At 38.1% G+C, this 20042-nt stretch overlaps 1 long non-coding RNA gene across 2 annotated transcripts in view; it reads right to left on the bottom strand.

Moving 5' to 3' along the window:
* Positions 1-1932: 1932 nt before the first annotated feature.
* Positions 1933-20042, bottom strand: part of LOC307065518 — a 204822-nt gene continuing 186712 nt past the window's right edge. For both annotated transcript variants that reach the window (XR_013811339.1, XR_013811340.1), the window contains exon 4: positions 1933-2105. This is a non-coding gene — a long non-coding RNA (uncharacterized lncRNA). The remainder of the gene's footprint in view (positions 2106-20042) is intronic.

Below are 20042 nucleotides of genomic sequence, written 5' to 3'. Positions count from 1 at the left end.
GAAGACTAAGAAGGAGGTGGCGGCGGGGGAGAGAAGGAGGAAGAAAGTCTGCTCCCAAATTATGCAAAAGGAAAGAGAGTAAAGCTAAATAATTACTGTACAATATTTCCAAGGCTTTCTTAAGAGAAAAAGCCACAAATTTAACTTTTCTTATCATTTTATCATCAAATGTCAAATTTATTATGTACAGTAAACGACATGAGGTCATTTGCTTTCTTTTCAACTGAGAAAACCACCTCCTGAATTAATCGAGGCTTAGCTCATAACAATAGACATAGATCATTTAACATTTCCTGCTTAAAGTATGTTCATTATGTACTTGCTGATCTGTTTCAAGGCTGTTGCTATGCATAAAACTATCGACTATATAAGGCAACAAGCAATGAGGAAATGCCATGTGCTGAAAGCGAAAATGGTCTTCAAATTATTTTCAGTTACATCTCTATTGATTTATGGCTTTCTGACAGAAGTGTTACACTAGGTCATTAATAACAATAGTAACTCATATTCCCATGCTGCATTCTGGTTTCCAGCCTACCTCCACTTGAATGCCTTCATTTGATCCTCAGAGTAAGCCTGTAAAATGAGAAGGCACCTTGTTTCCATTCTACAGTGAAAACCCAGGCTCTCTCAGAAAGTGACTCACTGAGGTTAGAATACGTAATAAGTAGTTGGGCAAGAAAAAGGGCTCAGGACTTCAAATCCAGAACACCTCCTACTATAGCCACTAACTTAGCAAACATTTAACATATGTGGTATCACGGAATGAGCAGGAATAAGAACAATATAAGTAGGATAGAATAAGAGTAGTTTTACAGAAGAAATCAGGCAACTTTTCTGAATCACACAGCTAATAGCAGTGCTACTCACCTCTTAGGTCTGATGTGAGAATTAATGAATCTAATGTATGGACAGTGGTTAGAACTGTGCCTTGCAGAATAAGAGCCCAATAAATGGAAGCTAGTATGGCGATAGCTATCATGGCATGACTCACATTACATTGAAAATAAATTTTGTTGTTTTAAATTGGTCTTTCAAATAGGTAATACGTGGATAAGGCACAAAAATCTAACAGGGCAAATGGGTTTATAGAGAAAAGTAAGTCTCCCACCTCTGTCTTCCAACCATCTGATTCTGCTCCACTGTTATCCATTTGTAGAGTATCCTATTTCCCAAGTATTTTGTTTCCACAAGTTCTCCCTTTCCCCAAAATGTTGGCCATAACTTTTATTTTTCTCTAAATTTAAATTTATGTGTTTTTGAATAGGTCATATTATACAAACTGAAGGATGATTAAACACTATTCTGCATCTTGTGTTTTGTTACTTAACAATTGGATAAACATATAATTTATCATTTCAATCAGCCAATTTAAGGATGAAAATGACATAATTAGTAATTATACTAGGACCACAGGTATAAACCATGACTGTCCCATGCAAAGCAGGGCATAGCTACCCTACTAGAGGGTCTATGTTAGACATCATTTAATACCAGTACATAAAGTGAGTCTTCATTATTAAGTAATTTAAATTTAAAACAGCCTCTGTTTGGATGGCAGCAGTATTAATCCCATCTTTTCCTTAAAATTCAAAACCTTTGTTTGATAGAGGACTCTTAAGAAAAGTTGCTTGGGTCAGTCTTTGCTTTTGCTAAGGCGGCCACATGGAATCTGTTTAGAATGTAAAAACATTTTTTTTTAACAGTCTTTCAGTATCTAAATTCAGCATGCAATTTAGATTTCAGGACACAGGCCTAAAGCAACTCTCTCAGCAGATTTGTATTCTGTTTCCAAAGAAAGCACCCCAACACTTATGAAGCATGCTTCCTGGGATTCCCAAACTTGTGTAGTCGCCACTCTTTGGATCTAGGTCGGCTCTTTAACTCACCTTTGACCATAGAATGTGACAGAAGCTATGCGGCATGCTTTCCAAGGGTAGATTATAAGACGTCTAGGGGCTTCCCTGGTGGCGCAGTGGTTGAGAGTCCGCCTGCCGATGCAGGGGGCACAGGTTCGTGCCCCGGTCCGGGAAGATCCCACATGCCGCGGAGTGGCTGGGCCCGTGAGCCATGGCCGCTGAGCCTGCGCGTCCGGAGCCTGGGCTCTGCAACGGGAGAGGCCACAACAGTGAGAGGCCCGCGTACCACACACACACAAAAAAATAGAAGTCTAGTAGTTTCTAGCTAGGTCTCTCATATACTTATTCTGGGGATAGCCAACAACAATGTCAGAAGCATGACCACCTTGAGATTGTCATGCTGTGAGGAAGTCTAATTTAGCCATGAGAAGAGGCTGCATGGAGAGAGAGAGAGAGAGATACATAGCCTCCGGCTATCCTAGCTAAAGCATCAGACATGTAAGGAAAAAAGCCTTCTTGGATGTCCAGACCAGTCAGCACATCAGATATTTTCAGTCCCATTTACTATCTGACATGAAAATACATGAGAGACCCTACAGGAAAATCACCTAGCTGAGCCTAGTCATCCCATAAGAACCACAGCAATAATAATTGCTGTTTTGAACCATTTAGTGTTGGAGTAGTTTATTACACAGCAACAGATGATTAAAGCAACTCCCATCTTTGTTTGTAGAATGGTCTGATGATAGTGGCAACAAGTAACCCCTACCCCACAATAGTCTGAATTGCCCTACCATTTTTCCTAACACTGTAGCCTAGGGATTCATACGGTCTACCTCCTAAAATGCAACCCACACCAGTTTGACCTGATTCCACAGAGTAATCATCACCAGTTTTCTGGCAGTTTCTGCAGTATATGAGTCCTTATTGTCCAGTGCACCATTTTCTTCCCTTGGTCAATTCCATATTTTATATTCTATTACTCTTAGTGGCCTCATTTAGGATCCAGATTCTGAATTAAGGATTGCATTTGGCTTCATATAACTGAATCTTAAGTTTAATCAAATGGGGAATTTTTTTTGACATAATAAGAAGTCACAGATGGGCAACTGGGGAAGAAACACCTAGTTACTGACCCCAATTTCCATCACCTTCTTCTTTTGCCATAGCATTCATGATTTTTAGCCGAACACATGGCTACTTTGCAGTTACTGTATAATTAATTTCTGGCTGTGGGATCTAAATATAAGTGTCCTATGTGACTTCTGAAAAGTATTTTTAACAGGAGACATCATGTCCTTCTTTTGTCCTCTTTCTTGCTCATGAATTAAATGTGGATTTAGTAACTGGGTTATTCGGCCTAGCACCCTTCTTATTCCCAAAGTCATAAGCAACAAAATGCAAGGAGTCTCAGTGTCTAATGATTAATGGATCACTATATCAGCCCCTCTCAATCCCTCGACTTCATTTATACCAAAGAGAAATGAAATTATATCCTGTTATGCCACTGTTATTCTGAGATTTTATTTTGCTCACAACTGAAATTACTCTAATACAGTCAAGGCTGGTGCAGAAGCTGTAAAGTGTCTACAGCGCCCAGGCTGCTTCCATCTTTCTGATCCACCACCCTTTGTGGCTCTCATCCTTAGGCTACCTCATTGCAGCTAAATAGCTCTTCGTCCTTCAGCTTTCAATTACATTCCAGGTAGAAAGAAAAAGAAGGAAGCAGCAAGGTGGGAGAGGTGATTCAAAACTTTCTAGAAGACTTCACTTATGTCACACTGGCCACGTTTTGACATTTAATTTAGTAGCTGGGCACACTGATACCCTAAGTAAAATGCAAGTTCTATTAGTAAGATAGAACAAGAAACGGAGATTAAGGAGACTTACAAGCAGAGTATACCACAATAGTATGTCACAAGTAGTGCTCAGAAAGAATGTTCTGAACTTGGCAGATACGCCAATGAGTGTTTAATATAGGCCCTTAACCTACATCCTAAGTGGAGATGTACAATTAAGACATTTTCAAACATTTATTAAACTTCAGTAGGGAGGTAGGACTGGATACATCAACAGGGTGGTCCCATAGGCCACAGTTCAAACTAGAGTCATCTCAAGAAAGAGCACATACATTTAGAAGAATAGTGGGCTGAAAATGAAACCCCGAGGGAAAATTAATGAAAAGAAGCTGAGTATAGGGGAGAGAGACTTTGAAACACATCAAGAGAGTTAAAGTGATAGTAAAAACCAGAGAGAGAAGTTTATGAAAGTTATGATTGAAGATTTCACATATTACATATAGTTTGAAATGCAGCTGGTGGGTACAATACACTAAGGGCTGAAAAGTGCTCATACTATTTATTAATTTGGAGACTATGTGCTACATTCAAGAATGGTTTCACTAAAATAGAGAGTACCGAAACCAGTTTGCAGGAAATTGAGGACTGAAGGGAGAATAAGAAAGTGGAGGTATAGGGTAGACTACACTACACTAGCCTTCTCTACTCAAGCTTGGCTTCTATATACGTCCATATCTTTTTATAAATAGGAAGAACAAAGGTTTTAAGTACTTGGAGGACAGGAAAGGGTAATGGAAGATAAATGTATTGCTTTGAACAAACTATTCAGAAAGCTCCTCCTTTATTGAATTTGTATTGTTTGTTTTATGCTGGATTGCACTGAAGTTTTATTGATTTGTAGCTACAAAGATCCAAGGATATCCTTAGCCCAGACAGGTGATACCTGCCTCTACTGGTCCAAAAGAGGTGAGTGTCTCTCTGCCAATGCTGGAAGACAGTTTCAACATCAGACTGCCTTTGATATTAAATGGTAAATTTGAATATATTTTAATATTTAGATTACACACATTTGGATTAATCAACAAATTATGCTTGCTTTTTAAATAATGAATGAACCAGATCCAAAGGACAAATGTTCTGAATGATATTGTGTCTGGAGCACATGACAATTCTACCAAGTTGACTTGATATGCAAGTCATTGAGAAATCATGTTAATTCAATCAAGAAGAATCAAGCTAGAGCCAAAGGGAATAAAGGAACAAGAAGGAACTGTATACCAGGCCCTTTATACATATTAGTTCCTCATCAGTACCCTAAGAGGTTTTCATTTTGAGACTGAGGAAAAATAAGGTTTAGAGTGGTCACTAGTTTACTCAGGAGTCCCTATATAGCAAGTAGCAGAGGCAGGATATGAACCCACAGCTTCCTGACGTTCAGATCAGCACGTTTTCTACTCTGCCCTCTGCATTCTAGAGTGAATACTTTAAAGAAACAGAAAGTCAAGGGGGCTTTTAATAAATTACTGATAAAACTGTTCTACTTTTATAAAATTAAGCGTTTGTTTTTAGAGGAAAGCTCTGAAATAATCTGACCAAAGGGCATCTGTAATGAAGTAAAATATTGAATTCTATAAAAAGGAAATTGGCTGATGCTAAATGAAGACATCTACAAATTTATGTAGATAAATTTACTCTATCGAGGTAGAGTTATCATTTCTTCTAGAGAAAGTAATGCAAGGTTCTACTCACGTAGCCCAGTAGAGTGACCTACCTGCATTACAAACTCTATATATGGTAAAGAGAGGCCTGGTGAAAGTTTTGCAAGGCCCAAAATTTCAACGTTATTTAATCTGCCTGAAAAGAGACCTTGCCAGGATTACTGGGAACATTATAGCTATTTCTGTGTTTTTTCTTACCTTGTGCTCTGGCTCTGAATTGAGGAAGAAAATAAGTACTTATGATACACAGTAGTTTGTGTGCAATATATGTTGATGATGTTTTATATAAAGGGGTATCTTTTTCTCTGAAAAAAAAAAAGCCATAATGAAGACATCTGTCCTGCGTAAAGATCTCTTTTGATAGCCACTCAGATTGTTTTGCTCATCAGCTTGATATTTTTCTTAAAGGTTACCTGTGTATGTTTTGCATCCCTCTGGCATTGAAAATTGTAGCTTCTATGATACTAACAGGAAAGAAGAAATGCCATTCTAAGAGTGGCATGCAGACTAATAATATCTAACTATCATTAGAGTTGTCATATCTACAAATTTATGTAGGAGTACCATCAGGGAGAGAACAGGCTATCTATAACGTTAATCCCAAGAATCATTAATTTCCCATTTTGAAAATAATTTACAAACCACGCTTCAAGTAAAGAGAAAAAAGAAGCCAAAAAACCCCTGTATAATTTAAGGTAAGCAAACTGATATAACTAGTAGATCTCAAATACAAAATGGCTCAAACACAATAGATGTTACTTTCTTATGTAACAGTCCACTGGTGGTGCCAGCTTGCTGGTGGAGGGTAGAGTAGGGTGGTGTGGAGTTCTTTCCACGAAGTCTTTTGGAGACCCAGGCTGATGGAAGCACTACTACTCAACTCATAGCTCCAAGGCCCCCCTAGCTGTCAACATCCAGATGGTGAAAAGGAAAAGCTCATGGAGGATCACACATGGTAGACTTGAATTGGCCAGGCATGGGAGTGGCTTACACGGACATGCTGATTCTTTTCAGGGTGCACACTCACTACCACTCATTGTCTCCAGGTCCAACATTGCTCAGTTGGAAAACTTCAAGGCCTGAGGAGTGGCAGATTCATGTAAGCAGAATTATGGAGAGCATGTACAGGACTAGCTTCTAAGTAGTTTAGACCAAGGTGGTCAAGTCACAAGATGACATTAGTTTTATTTATTGACATGGGAGTACATTCAGGATTCAGAATTTAATGTGTTAACTCATGCATGTGTAAATGCCATGTACCTTCTTCAACTAGATTGATTAATTGAAGCCTGGCCTGCAGCAAGTGGTGGGGAAATGCGGGAAGTGCTGGAATTTCCCCAGCACATTTTAGATAAAGGGAGTCTAAAAACATCAGAAGGATGTAAGTTTACCTATTATATGCCAACTGTGTAGCCACCCTTAACCATATCCCCTAGGATATGGGCTCAGAGGATATTTCCCTCATCCACACAATAAGAAATTGTAATACTAGTATCTTTGAAAAACTCTGCATTAATTGTAAGCCAGAGATAGTATCAGGGAATGCCTCAAAGAAATTGGGCTCTTGGATTTTAATAGGAATACTGGGATCCTGAACTGGTAGAGTCAAAGTGGTGATCACTTAATAATCAGATAAAGTGGGTGAAAGTATCACAATAAACCTCAGGGGTAGAGTAGCATCAGAGTGTTTGGAACACAGAGATCTATGACAATGACAGTATTTCTTCATGTGGCAGGAACTACAGTAGACTTCATTATCTTGATCTCAGGGTTATGTCATTATTCCTGCTCTATGTTATATGTCATCCAGATGCCACTTCATCATCTTAGTACCCCCCAGAATATCATTCTGGTCCATTATATAATATGATGCTACTTGGACATGTTGAGCAGAAAATAGTAAGCATCTCTACATGCCTACTAAAACATATGCCCAGCAGAATATGGGAAATAACTGCAAGAGTTCAGGGGCCTGCTCATTAGAAAAATATCTAGGTCTAGTGGTCTGTGGGCACATCCAGATATGTCCTCCAGTGTGAGTGACAAGTTGTAAGTTGCCCTCATATATCTTACCACCAAGAAAAAGGCACATTGCTTGGACTCTTTGGATTTAGGAGGCCACATTTAACATATTTGGGTGTGCTTTTCAAGCCACTTATTAGATGACACATAAGACTGCCACTTTGGGTGAGACTTGGACCAAAAAAAGGCTTTCCAGCAGGTACTAGCCATGTTACAAACTGCCCCTGCCACTTACATCTTATGAGCAGTAGACCCAATGGTATCAGAATTATCTATGGTAGAAGAGACCCTGAATGGAACCTCTAGCAATACCTAGAAGAATAATCACAACACCAACCTCTACAACCTGGGGTTAAGAGCAAACCTGCTTCTAAGCACCATTTTCCATTTGAAAAGTAACCCTAGATTTGCTACTGAGCCCTAGAAGACTGAAAACCTAATAATGGAACACCAAGTGACTATGTGACCCACAATGTTCATCAGAATGTTATCTAATCTGTTGAAGCATAAAGTTGAACACGCTCAGTAGTATGTGGAAGGCACAAGTCAACTTCATGAGTAGATGACTCAGACTCCCATGGTGTCATGGTGTCATGGTATTGTACTGTCATGGGGAGTTCCCTCTAGGCAAAAAACAAAGAAAAAAAATTTGTGGACCTAGTTATGAATGGGTCTGCATGGTGTGCTGACGTCTCTATCTTCCACCTCAGTGCTTACTCAATGGGCCCATGTGCAGAGATGCCATGATGGCAATTGTGGCTCTTCAGAGCTTTAAAAACTTGGGTCTCCCCCAACAAAGGTGAGTGCTGGACCAAACAACAGCAAAGGCTAGTGTTGAGTTCTGCTTGGCCCATTCCCTGAGGTGCCATCCAGGCATCTAGTGCCACATAGATTATTTTGGAGAGCGCTTCTATCATCAGGTGGTGAGCAAGGCAAAGTTATCTGCCCTCTTAGGAATAGGTATGTTTAGATGCAGATTATTCTTTTCTGATTGCAGTTCTTCTGTCAACACCATCACCTGTGGACATGTTGATCTTAATAAAAAGTCTTATTCATCACCACATAATTTAGACTAGGACACCATCTCAGATCAAAGAACTCATTTGCTGGCAAAAGAAATGCTGTAGTCAGCGCACAGCCACAGAATTAACTGGTCTTACAGTCCTTGTAACCTAGAAGTAGCCGACTTGATAGGATAGGTGCAATAGCCTCTGGAAAACTCATATATGGTGATAGCTTGGAGCTAACATTCTGCAAGGCTGAGCTGATGTCCTATAGGATTTGTTATGTGCCAGTGGTCAATATATGGTGCCATCTTACCAAAAGCCAGAATGCAGGGTCCGAGGAAAGAATGCAGGTGGGAGGGGATCATCTCTATAACCTTGAGAACTGGAGTTGGAGATTTTAGTACCTCGTGGAGGAGTGTTTCCACTAAGGAATACAGTCACTATTCCACTAAATTGTAATTTAAGACTGCCACCTGATCATTTTGTGTTTTTCCTACCCTGAACCAACATACAAAGAAGAACATTGATAATTGATCCTTATTATTTGGGAAAACTGGGCCACTGCTACACAGTGAGAGCAAAGAAGACTGGTATCCAGGGATTTACTGGGTTCTTTCTCAGTACTCGCTTGCCCAATAGTACTGGTCAAAGGAAAACTGTACCAATCAATGAGGACTTGAACTCTGGGAAGAAGGATCATCCCAAAGGAAGAAATAAAAACAGCCACGGTGCCAATAGTGAGGGGAACATAGAAAGATTGATGGAGGAAGAAATATATGAATACGTAGTCCTTGTGACTAGTTACAGAAACAGGGACTGTAGGGCTAATTTTATTTTAATTAATTGATTCTCTCCACCCTGTTTACTCTGCTGCTGTTTCATGCTGGTCTCAGCCTATTGATAACCAATATTGTGGCTGGACCTGGACCTGTGGTCTAATTATGACCGCAAGATGCTCTCAGCAATAACCATCAGGAAACTTTGGAAAGAAAAGTTTATTACTCACAGGTCCTGAATAGCACAGAACACACCTAGGACCACACAGTGAGGTCACAGGTAGGGGGAGAGAGAAAGAGAGACAGAGACAGAGACAGTGGAGGAGGTGGGGGAGGAAGGCCCGGGACTCTGCTTTTATTGAGGTCCAGGGTGGGGGCCTCAGGTTTCCAAGGCTCACCCTTTAATGATGTGCTTAAAACACAAGAGCAGTAATTTAAAGCATGGAAAGGGAAAAAGAACAAGCGGCCCAAATGGTCAGTTATCAAAATCAGCCAAGACTTAGAAAACAAAGCCTGGGTGGGGGGAAGGGGAGCTGGCTCTTTACCTAGTCATGTGGCTGGGAATGTGTTTACTCAAGATATTTAAGATAGCCATCTTTGAAGTGGATGCTTCTTTGAAGTGGATGCCTGAGCAGTCAAAGTTTAAGTCAGGTACTTGCATTACAGAAAGAAAAGCCAACTGTCAGGGCTTACACTATAGCTACCTTAAACAAAATACACTGGTGCTAATATTTTAACTTCCAGGTAAGACTGACTGAATTGACACCAATCCAAAATGACATGCTAACTGATAAGAGTTTTTATTCCTCTGTGTGGGAACAAGGTGTTTCATCTTGACAAAGGACAGCAGTGGTTGCTGAAGGAGCAAAGGGATAAACTGAGTATTCACTGCTGGCCCCTCCAATTCTACTCTCCATCCTTCTCAACCTTGGGGGATGACTATATAGGCAACATCAACCAGGCTCCCTTGTCCTCTGGCTTCCAATAGGGTCAGCCAATTAGAGAGTGGGAGAAAGCAGAGGGCAAAGTATTTTATCTTCCTGCTTGACCATGGTTTGTCAGCGGCTGCATTCCTGAAGGACACAGATTCTGCCAGGCAGCCCTCTTTTATGGCTATAACTACCACCTGGTACTGGTAGCCTTTCTTTGATGACCAACTTCCTGCTGTTGCCAATCCCAGAGTGCTTTATCATCCCTTGTAAATTTCCCTTAATCCTACCCAAGCCTTTATAAATACTTTTATTAAAATCCTTTAATTATTCCCTTTTTAGTATGGCGTGTTTCCTATGAGGATCCTGAGAGATACAGTCACACAGAAAGTGAGACTTAAGAATAAGAAGGACAAAAAAGAAGTGTTTTAGGCAGAGAAGACAGCAAATATAAAAGCTGCAGGGAAGAGATAAGTTTGTGTTTTTTGCAATAGAAAGAAGGCTAGTGTGGCTGGACAGAGTGAAGGATGCATTTGGAACTCTGGGAAGCATCAGCATTTAAAGGACAAGTTGAGGAAGGTGAGTCTGTGTTAGAGAACAAGAAAACAAAAAAATCAGAAAGATAGCAGGAAAAAAAAAGTATCACAATAGCAGAGGAAAGTGTGTATCAAGAAAATGGACATGCTCAAAGGGTCAGCTGCCCCAGAAGGGCCCTTAGGATAGGGAAACACACTGTCTATTGACTTTGACATTACGAAGATCATGGTAAATCTTAACATAAAAATAATCTTGGTAGAGTAGGTAGAGAAGAATTCAGGATACTGTAGATTGAGGAATGACATGCAATGAGAATGTAGAAATAATATAAATAGAATTCTTTCTCACGAAGCTTGGCTGAGAATGGAAGTATGCATAGATATAGATATAGCTATATAGAAAAAGTAGCATAACAGGGGAATGTGGGTTCTAGGGATTTTTCTTTGTTTGTTTTTTGATTTTAGGTAGAACAAACTCAAGTGTGTTTATCGGCTCCAGGAAAAGAGGTAGTAAACCTGTCTGCAGAGGAGAGGTTAAGGATATAGGAAAAATAGGGAATAAATTATGAAATTTTCCAGGTTAAAAGGCAAAGATGAGAAAAAGAACAGACAGGATTCTCTTTGAAGGAGTGGGACATTTATTCACTGAGATGGGTAAGAAGAAAGTACAGGTGCATGTGGAAAAGACTGAGTGGATAATGAGAGTAGAGGGAGACAGTAACCTTCTGAGAAAACAAGAAAGTGGCATAAATATTACACTCATTTATTCCACAAAATTTATTGAGTCCTTCTTATATCCAAGTTTTTCTCAGTACTAAAATACATGAGTGACCATAAGCAGACGAATGCCTTGATCTCATGGAATTTACATCCTAGCAGGGGAAGGCAGACAATAAACAGATAAATAAATAATAAGCCAAGTGAAGATGAGCGCTAAAAAGAAAAATAAAGCAGGGTAATAGAACAGAGAGTAATGACAAGAAGGTTGTTGGAAGACGGTTCAGTTAGGTTAGAAAAACAGGCCTCTCTCACGAGGTGACATTTGAGAAGACAACTGAATGAAGTTAGGGAATAAGAATACAAATAACAAGTAGAGGTTCCCGGTCATAAGGAACACCAAGAACAAAGGTCCTGAAGTGGGAATGTTTTTGAGTGTTTAGACACAAGGAGGGAGCTGATATGGAACAGAGTAAGTGTGGGGAGAGGGTAAGAAAATGAATCAAAGAGGTTGGAGGGGTGAGCAGGGGTTGATAATATAGGCTTTTGAGAAAAGATGACAAAGTTTGAAATACTGTTATGGGAAATGAAATAACAAGTTTATCTAGGACAAATGAAAACATTGACAAATAGCACCAAAAGCCCAGCTGAGGTTAGAGACAAGGAATTTTTAGTGATGCCAAACTAGGATGTTTTTTAAGAGCAGAAAATGCTTGGATTAACCCCAAATTAGGTCTTTATATTGTGCAATAACAGAAAGAAAAGAAGGCAAAAGATTGGAGAATTGTGTCAAGTGAGTAATTCAAGTGATAGGCCATTGGGTACGTAGGCAAGAGTATAAAGTTAGAAGGAATCACATAGTTTGTGGGAAAATGAAATTGGATTTGTATACAGTTGTAAAGTAGGTGTGTAGAGTAGAGAAAAATGAGAACCTGATTTGTGGTCAGAGTGAGATATTGAATATTAATATGTATGCAAGATATAAAGATATCACATGACCCAGCAATTGTACTCCTAGATACCCAAGAGAAATGAAAACATGTCCATACAGAAATTTGTGCATGAATGTTTATAGCAGCACTATTCATAATAGCCAAAAGGTGGAAACAACTCAAATGTCCATCAGTGGATGAATGTATAAAGAAAATGTGGTGTATCTATACAATAGAATATCATTTGGACATAAAAAGTAATGAAGTACTGACACATGCTACAACATGTATGAGCCTTGAAAACATTATGCTAAAAGAAAGAAGCCAGTCACAAAAGACCATATACTATGTGATTCCATTCATAGCAAAGTCCAGAATAAGTAAATCTATAGACACAAAAAGTAGATCAGTGGTTTTTCAGGGCTTCAGGGTTGAGGAATGGGGTATAGAAGGATGATAGCTAAAGGATATGGGATTGCTTCTTAAAGTGACAAAAATTATCTAAAATTGACTATGGTAATTGTTGCACATACCTGTGAATATACCAAAAGTGAACTGTACACCTTAAATAGGTAAATTTTATGGCATGTGAATTATATCACAATAAAGCTGTTGATAAAATGAAGTAGGCAATGGACGAGTCCATCCTGAAGACATGGATATGAGCTGCTAAAGTGGGATGGAAATGAAGGTCAAGGAACTAAAAAACTAAGATATTGAATGAGATATCTTGACCTAGGATCATGATGGGATTAGAAGTAGAGCAACATACTGAGTCTGATGCCAGAGTCCTTAGTGAATGTAGGGGAGTCAGTCACTAGGATATTAGCAGATGTCAGTGATAAGCAGAAAAGGTGGTGGTTAACTATATGTCATTGAACTACAAGTAGGTGCTGTTTGTTGTATGTATCTTTGTTAAAAATTTCTTTTAAGGCAAATGGTTTGGATAGATCAATGCCTATCAGAATGCCTAGTACCCTACACATGCCTGAGGGTGTGATAGTAAACAGCCTCTGCTTGGGAAAGCTGCAAGGTCTCAAATGGCCCCTGTGTCAAGGATGCAAGGATAAACCTAGGGCATTTTTTGAAAAATTCAGTCTTTTTCAGGAGGATTTTTTCTTTTCTTTCCTCAATTTTTATCCTATTCTTTCTTTTTTGAACCAAAATAAAAGTATCAAAATCTATAAAGAATTGAGCACAGAGGAAAATAACAGAAAGATGAGATAAAGTGGGAGAAGGAGAAGAGGACTCTGAACTGAATAGAGGTGATAATAGAGAAGACAAATAATTGAAGTAACTTGTGTTTTGAATGGCACCAAATGAGGACATGAATGAGATGAAGGAAAAGGTTCACTGGTTTTGAAATAGCTTGAAGTTCTGGAATGAACAGACTAGATGATGCTTGATGTCTGTGGAATGGCTAAGCTACAGCTACATTTCAGCAACTGGCCTGTACCTGGACTTCTGGTTAGGGAACAAAATGTGCCACACACTGGGCCATTTACTGGGATATGAACATAAATAAAACAGTCCTGTACTTAAAGAATTCCTTCGTTATTACAACAAAATAAATGTGGAATATTTATATCCTGTATTAAGGTAACAAGCAGTGATGGACAAAATCTGGAAGGTATTTTCAAAAAAATTTTAAGTATTATTTTATATTCAATGAAATGCACAGATCTTAAGTGGATAGGCTGTTCAGTTTGACAAATGAGTACACTAATGTAACCCACATCCTTATCATCAAAATATTCCCATCACCTCAGAAAATTCCCTCCCACCTCTTTCCAGTAACTCCTCTTTATTTTTCCCCAGAAGCAGTCACTCATCTGATTTCTATTATCATAGATTATTTTTGCTTATTCTAAACTTCTTATAAATGGAATTATAAATTATATGCTACTTTGTTTTTGGCTTCTTTTACTCAACGTTTTTGAGATTTATCCATGTTGTTATGTGTATCAGTAGTTCACTTCTTTTTATTGTTGTTCCACTGTATAAATATACCATACATTATTTAACCATTGTTCTCCTGTTGATGGACACCTGGGTTTTCTTCCAGTTTGGGGCTACTACAAATAAAATAGTTCTAAATATTCTAGAACAAGGCTTTTGTGGATAGATGTTTCTAGCTCTCTTAGATAAATACCTAGTGTGTAACTGCTGAGTCATGGGATGTACATATGTATGTTTAACTTTTTTTTTTTTTGCTGTACGCGGGCCTCTCACCATTGTGGCCTCTCCCGTTGCGGAGCACAGGCTCCAGACGCGCAGGCTCAGCGGCCATGGCTCACGGGCCTAGCCGCTCCGCGGCATGTGGGATCTTCCCGGACCGGGGCACGAACCCGTATCCCCTGCATTGGCAGGCGGACTCTCAACCACTGAGCCACCAGGGAAGCCCTGCATGTTTAACTTTTGAAGGAACTGCCAAACTATTTTCCAAAGTGGTTGTACCATTTTATATCTTTACAGCTATGTATGAGATTTCCAGATGCTCTACATCCTCTAAAGCATTTAGTATTTTCAATCTTTTATCGATTTGTTTTAATTTGCATTTCCTTGAGAATCAGTGATGTTGAACACTTTCTAATGTACTTGTTAGTAATTTATATGTCGTTTTTGTGAAGTGTTTCCTTAAATATTTTGTCCATTTTGTATACAATTATATGATATTATTATTGAGCTGTAGGAATTCTCTGCATATTCTATATATAAGTCCTTTGTCAAATGTATTTTGACATTTGTATTATGAATACAATAATTTGTATTATGAATATTTTCTCCCAGCCTGTTGTTTATCTATTTGTTTTCTTAACAGTGTCTTTTGATGAAAAGAAGTTTTTGATTATAATGAAGTCTAATTTATGGTTTCATTGTCTTAAGAAATCTTAGCCTACTCCAAGTTCATGAAAATATTCTCCTGTGTATTGTTCTAGAAGCATTATATTTAATTTCAGCTGTTATTTATAGGTCTATGATCCATTTCAAATAATTTCTGAGTGTGGAGTGAGGTAGAAGTTGAAGTGTTTTGTTTTATTTGAATACCCAGTTTTTCTAGCACCATTTGTGAAAAGATTTTCCCCTTCTCAGTGAATCCCTTTGATGCCTTTGTTGAAAATTACTTAATCATCATAGATGCATATGTAAGTCTATTTTGAGATTCTGTATTTTAATCTATTTATGTATTATTATTTTAATATATTTGTCTACTATCTTTACTACTGAAGCTTTGTAACACATCTTGAAGTCAGGTATTGCTAACTTTGTTAAAAGACTTTTGTTTTTGTTTTTTTTTTGCTATTCTAGGTCCTTTGCATTTCCAAATATACTTTAAAATCATTTTGTCTATATTCTTTAAAAACCCACAGGGAATTTAGACAATTTGTGATTACACTGAACACACACACACACACACATACATACATACATACAAAATTGGGGGAAGATTGGACATCTTAACAGTAGTGCCTTCCAATCAATAAATATAGTAGTTCCTTCTATTTACTTAGATCTTTTAACATTTCTCTCAGCACTCTTCTGTAGTTTTCAGTGAAGCAATTTTGTGCACCTTTTTAAAAATTAATTCCTTAGTATTTTATGGTTTCAACACAATTATACACGGTATTTAAAATTTTTTAATTTCCAATTTTTCATTGTCTAAGACATTTGAGAGGAAGAATTGGGTTTTACAACTGCTGTGTAGAACTGATAGAGTTGGGAATGGGAAGCAACTGGGAAGAGAGGATCAAATACTGAGTCCAAGCATGTACGTACTGGGGATCAGAAAAAAATGCTGTTAAACTGTGAAATAAAGAAGCTGATTGAGGAGAAAAAATATGGTGTTCTTTTTTAAAATATTTCCCTTCTTCTGTTTTTGTGTGGTATAGATTCTCAGGAATAATTATAGATCCCTTTGTAAAGATTGAGAGGAACAATTCCTCCTGTAGGAAATAATGATTAAACTAAAAGTCTTCTACAAAACAACACTCCAAAATTGAGATAATATTGAGACATGATTCGACTAAGAACAGTTTTTGTGTAACAGACCAAACTGACCTGGTTGCTCCCATTACCCAGAACATAAGGCTGGCTACCTGTGTTAAGTATATTAGTAATGCTCAGAGGTTTAACATAATAAGGGCAGAAACTTATTATCAAGCAGAGTCTAACAGATGCCATGGCCTATTTTGAGTGTGTATTTGTGCTCACTATTACCTAGTACTCCCAGTGATTTAATGCATCCTACAGAAGAAATTTTTATTTGAAAACTCAGCACCATCCTTATAAACAAGTAGGGCTGCATTAAATGCTTTGGCAGGCAGAAATGAGTGTAGAAATTTTATGCTCCTGAGTGTGTAATTTTTGCTATATATAAATTTCTATGTTAAATCAATATGTTGTTTCCAACTACTGAGAACATGTATCCTATTAATTGATCATGAGATTATACACTTTCCCAGAAAATTCTGATCATCCTTTTTGAAAACTCTGCGGTCTACAATTTTAATGACCTTTCACTGTGTCCATTTTCTTCGGACAATGATGTAAGACAGCAGTTTATTTAACACCCTAAATCTGGGTAGAAAAGCAAGGAATATAGGGTTAACAGATAAGTTGTAGGACATACCAAAAAAAGGGTTTATAATAAGGCAAATATATTTAGAGAAAGAATGAAAAAGGTGTGAAAATAAAAAAGGATGAGGAAAGCAAGGTAAGATGTTTTCCAAGTGAAGAGAAATTTCTAGGTCACAAAATTCTGCCATGCATGGCCATGCTGGTTGAACAAAGATCTTTATAATGATACATAGTTATGTTATTATCCTCACCCTCCTTTCTCTAGTAAATTAGTTCTGACTCTGGCTGAACAAAGAGATCACATCAGAACTTTTTGAAAATTCAGATTCCCAAGTCCAGCATAGATTTCCTGAATCAGACTATAGCAAGGAGCATCCTGGTAATCTGTATATTTTTAAAAGGCCCGCTAATTAAATGAATGCTATTTAAAATTGTTAAGAATCATATATGTAAAACTATTGTGTTTAGTTGAGGAAGCAAGCACTGGAAGAACTAAATAATGTAGTAGTCAAAAGTGAATTCTTCTGGGATATGATTCTGTAAAGAAGAAATGTAGGACAAGAGATTTGACTTAAAAAAAACTAGCAAAATGTAAGATAAAGCTCATCAGTTAACACTTAAGAAGAGGGAGATGTGGGATACACTGCTCTAAGGTACAGTTTTAGAGGAGTGAATGGGTCAAAATAAATAAACAACAGAAAGGTTTTGCCCACAGAAAACTCATCTACTAATTCATAAAAATACTCTTCCTCAAGACTGATATTTAGCTCTCATGACCAGTATGACCATACCAAGTGTTAAAATACCTAAATATTTTCCTACCTATTGGGAATATATCCTCTCCCCAGACACCTAGGACACTCTGAATCTACCCACATTCCCCAAACTAAAATGTTAATGTCATACCAGGTATAGCAAGGGGTCTTTAGGACACTGCCCAAGACCTCTGCTGACATCTATTTGGACTGGTCAGTGTCTTATGGGATGGTCAAAAATATGAATAGCACCCCTGCTTTCCTCTTATCCCTGAAGAATAATGGTTAACTTAATTGTACATGCTAAGCCAAACTAAGTGTTTCATTACCTTAGAAAAACAGTGGTCAGAATGGCCATCATCAAAAATCTACAAACGATAAATGCTGGAGAGGGTGTGGAGAAAAGGGAGCCCTCTTGCACTGTTGGCGGGAATGTAAATCGATACAGTCACTACGGAGAACAGTATGGAGGTTCCTTAAAAAACTAAAAATAGAACTACCATATGACCCAACAATCCCACTACTGGGCATATACCCTGAGAAAACTATAATTCAAAAAGACACATGCACCCCAATGTTCATTGCAGCACTATTTACAATAGCCAGGACATGGAAGCAACCTAAATGTCCATCAACAGATGAATGGATAAAGAAGATGTGGCACATATATACAATGGATAATTACTCAGTCATAAAAAGGAATGAAATTAGGTCATTTGTAGAGATGTGGATGGACCTAGAGACTGTCATACAGAGTGAAGTAAGTCAGAGAAAAACAAATATTGTATATTAACACATACATGTGGAACCTAGAAAAATGGTACAGACGAACCTATTTGCAGGGCAGAAATTGAGACACAGATGTAGAGAGCGGACATGTGGACACGGTGGGGTTGGGGGTGGGATGAATTGGGAGATTGGGATTGACATATATATCAACACCACGTGGAAGACAGATAGCTAGTAGGAACCTGCTGTATAGCACAGAGAGCTCAGCTCGGTGCTCTGTGGTGACCTAGATGGGTGGGATGAGGGGTGGGGGTGGGAGAGAGGTCCAAGAGGGATGGGATATATGTATATATATAGCTGGTTCACTTCATTGTACAGCAGAAACTAACATAACATTGTAAAGCAACTATAGTCTAATTTAAAAAAAACAAACAAAAAACAGTGGGAAGTTTGCATACATTTAAAGCTAAAACTTATACAGTTTTATATTCTGGATATACACAATGAAATGAAGGAATAAATGAACATATGAATAAATTATTTAATGAGCAATATAAAAGAACTTTATCTGAGGGGGAAACCATATTTTCTCTGAAATATTGGTATCCAAAATTGCAACAAAAAGCAAGACAGTGGTGGAGCCAGTTGTCTTGATTGTGCTGATATAAGCTTGAAACTTTATTTTGTTTGTGAAGGACAGTGCCAGGGTCTATATAAAAAATTGCTACTGTTTTAAATCTTCAGAGCCCTGCCAATGAGTGCTTCAGCAGTCTTCTACAACGTACATATGGCAAGAGTAATTGCCAAAGGGTCAGACAGAGAGTATTCCAGGGGGATTTAGACATATGCAGGCCTCAGCCCAGCCTGCCAGCTTGACACCCCACCCCACTCTATTGATCATGATGGGAGCCTTGATTTTTATAGGCTTTTATTTGACCTTATAAAGTTAAGTTATAGAAAGACCAGCAGGCTCATGCCAACTCTGAAATGTTTTCCTTTTTAGTCACAAGGCAATACTCCAAAAGATTTTTATTCAGGCAGTTGAAGACACAGGTGGAGGAGAAAACTGTTTTCTAGAGAGTGCTGGGGCTTCTTGAAAATCTAGTTACTTTGGAAATATTCCTGTGGTCCAATAAAGCACTAGGGACTCTAGGGTGTACAAGTAGTTCTAACTCAATTTCTTTGTCCACTAATTTTCATTTGCTACACCATGTTCTGCAAATTATGTTTGTGAGGTTTCCCAAACTAAGTTGTGAGCTTCTTAAGAGCTAAAAAAATGTCTTCCATCTTTATATCTATTGCAACTAGCACTGGTGTCTGGCATATGGAAGTTGTTCAACTAAAGTTCTAGAATTGAATGGAATAGAATAGAATGAGATCAAATGGATGAAAGGGGAGAGAAGGAAAGAAATGATATTTAGGAAATTAATTAAATTTAGGAAATTACAATTAATTTTTTGTTTCTCTTCTTGATTCTCTAAATGGGGTAATATCTATAATCTCTTATCTCATGGACAAAGCTTAATTTTATAAGAATATCTTTTGAACAATGCCTTGAATCTTTAGAGGGAAGATTTGGGAGGCAGAATGCTCCCTTTCCCAAAGATGTCCATGCCCTAATCCCTAGAACTTGTGAATAAATTACATGGCAAAAGGACTTTGCAGATGTGATTAAGGTAACAGAG

Source organism: Hyperoodon ampullatus (genome assembly GCF_949752795.1).
Source record: "Hyperoodon ampullatus genome assembly, chromosome: 17".
Taxonomy (NCBI): domain Eukaryota; kingdom Metazoa; phylum Chordata; class Mammalia; order Artiodactyla; family Ziphiidae; genus Hyperoodon; species Hyperoodon ampullatus.
Note: the sequence above shows the minus strand (reverse complement) of the source record. Positions and strands in the feature narration are given on the sequence as shown.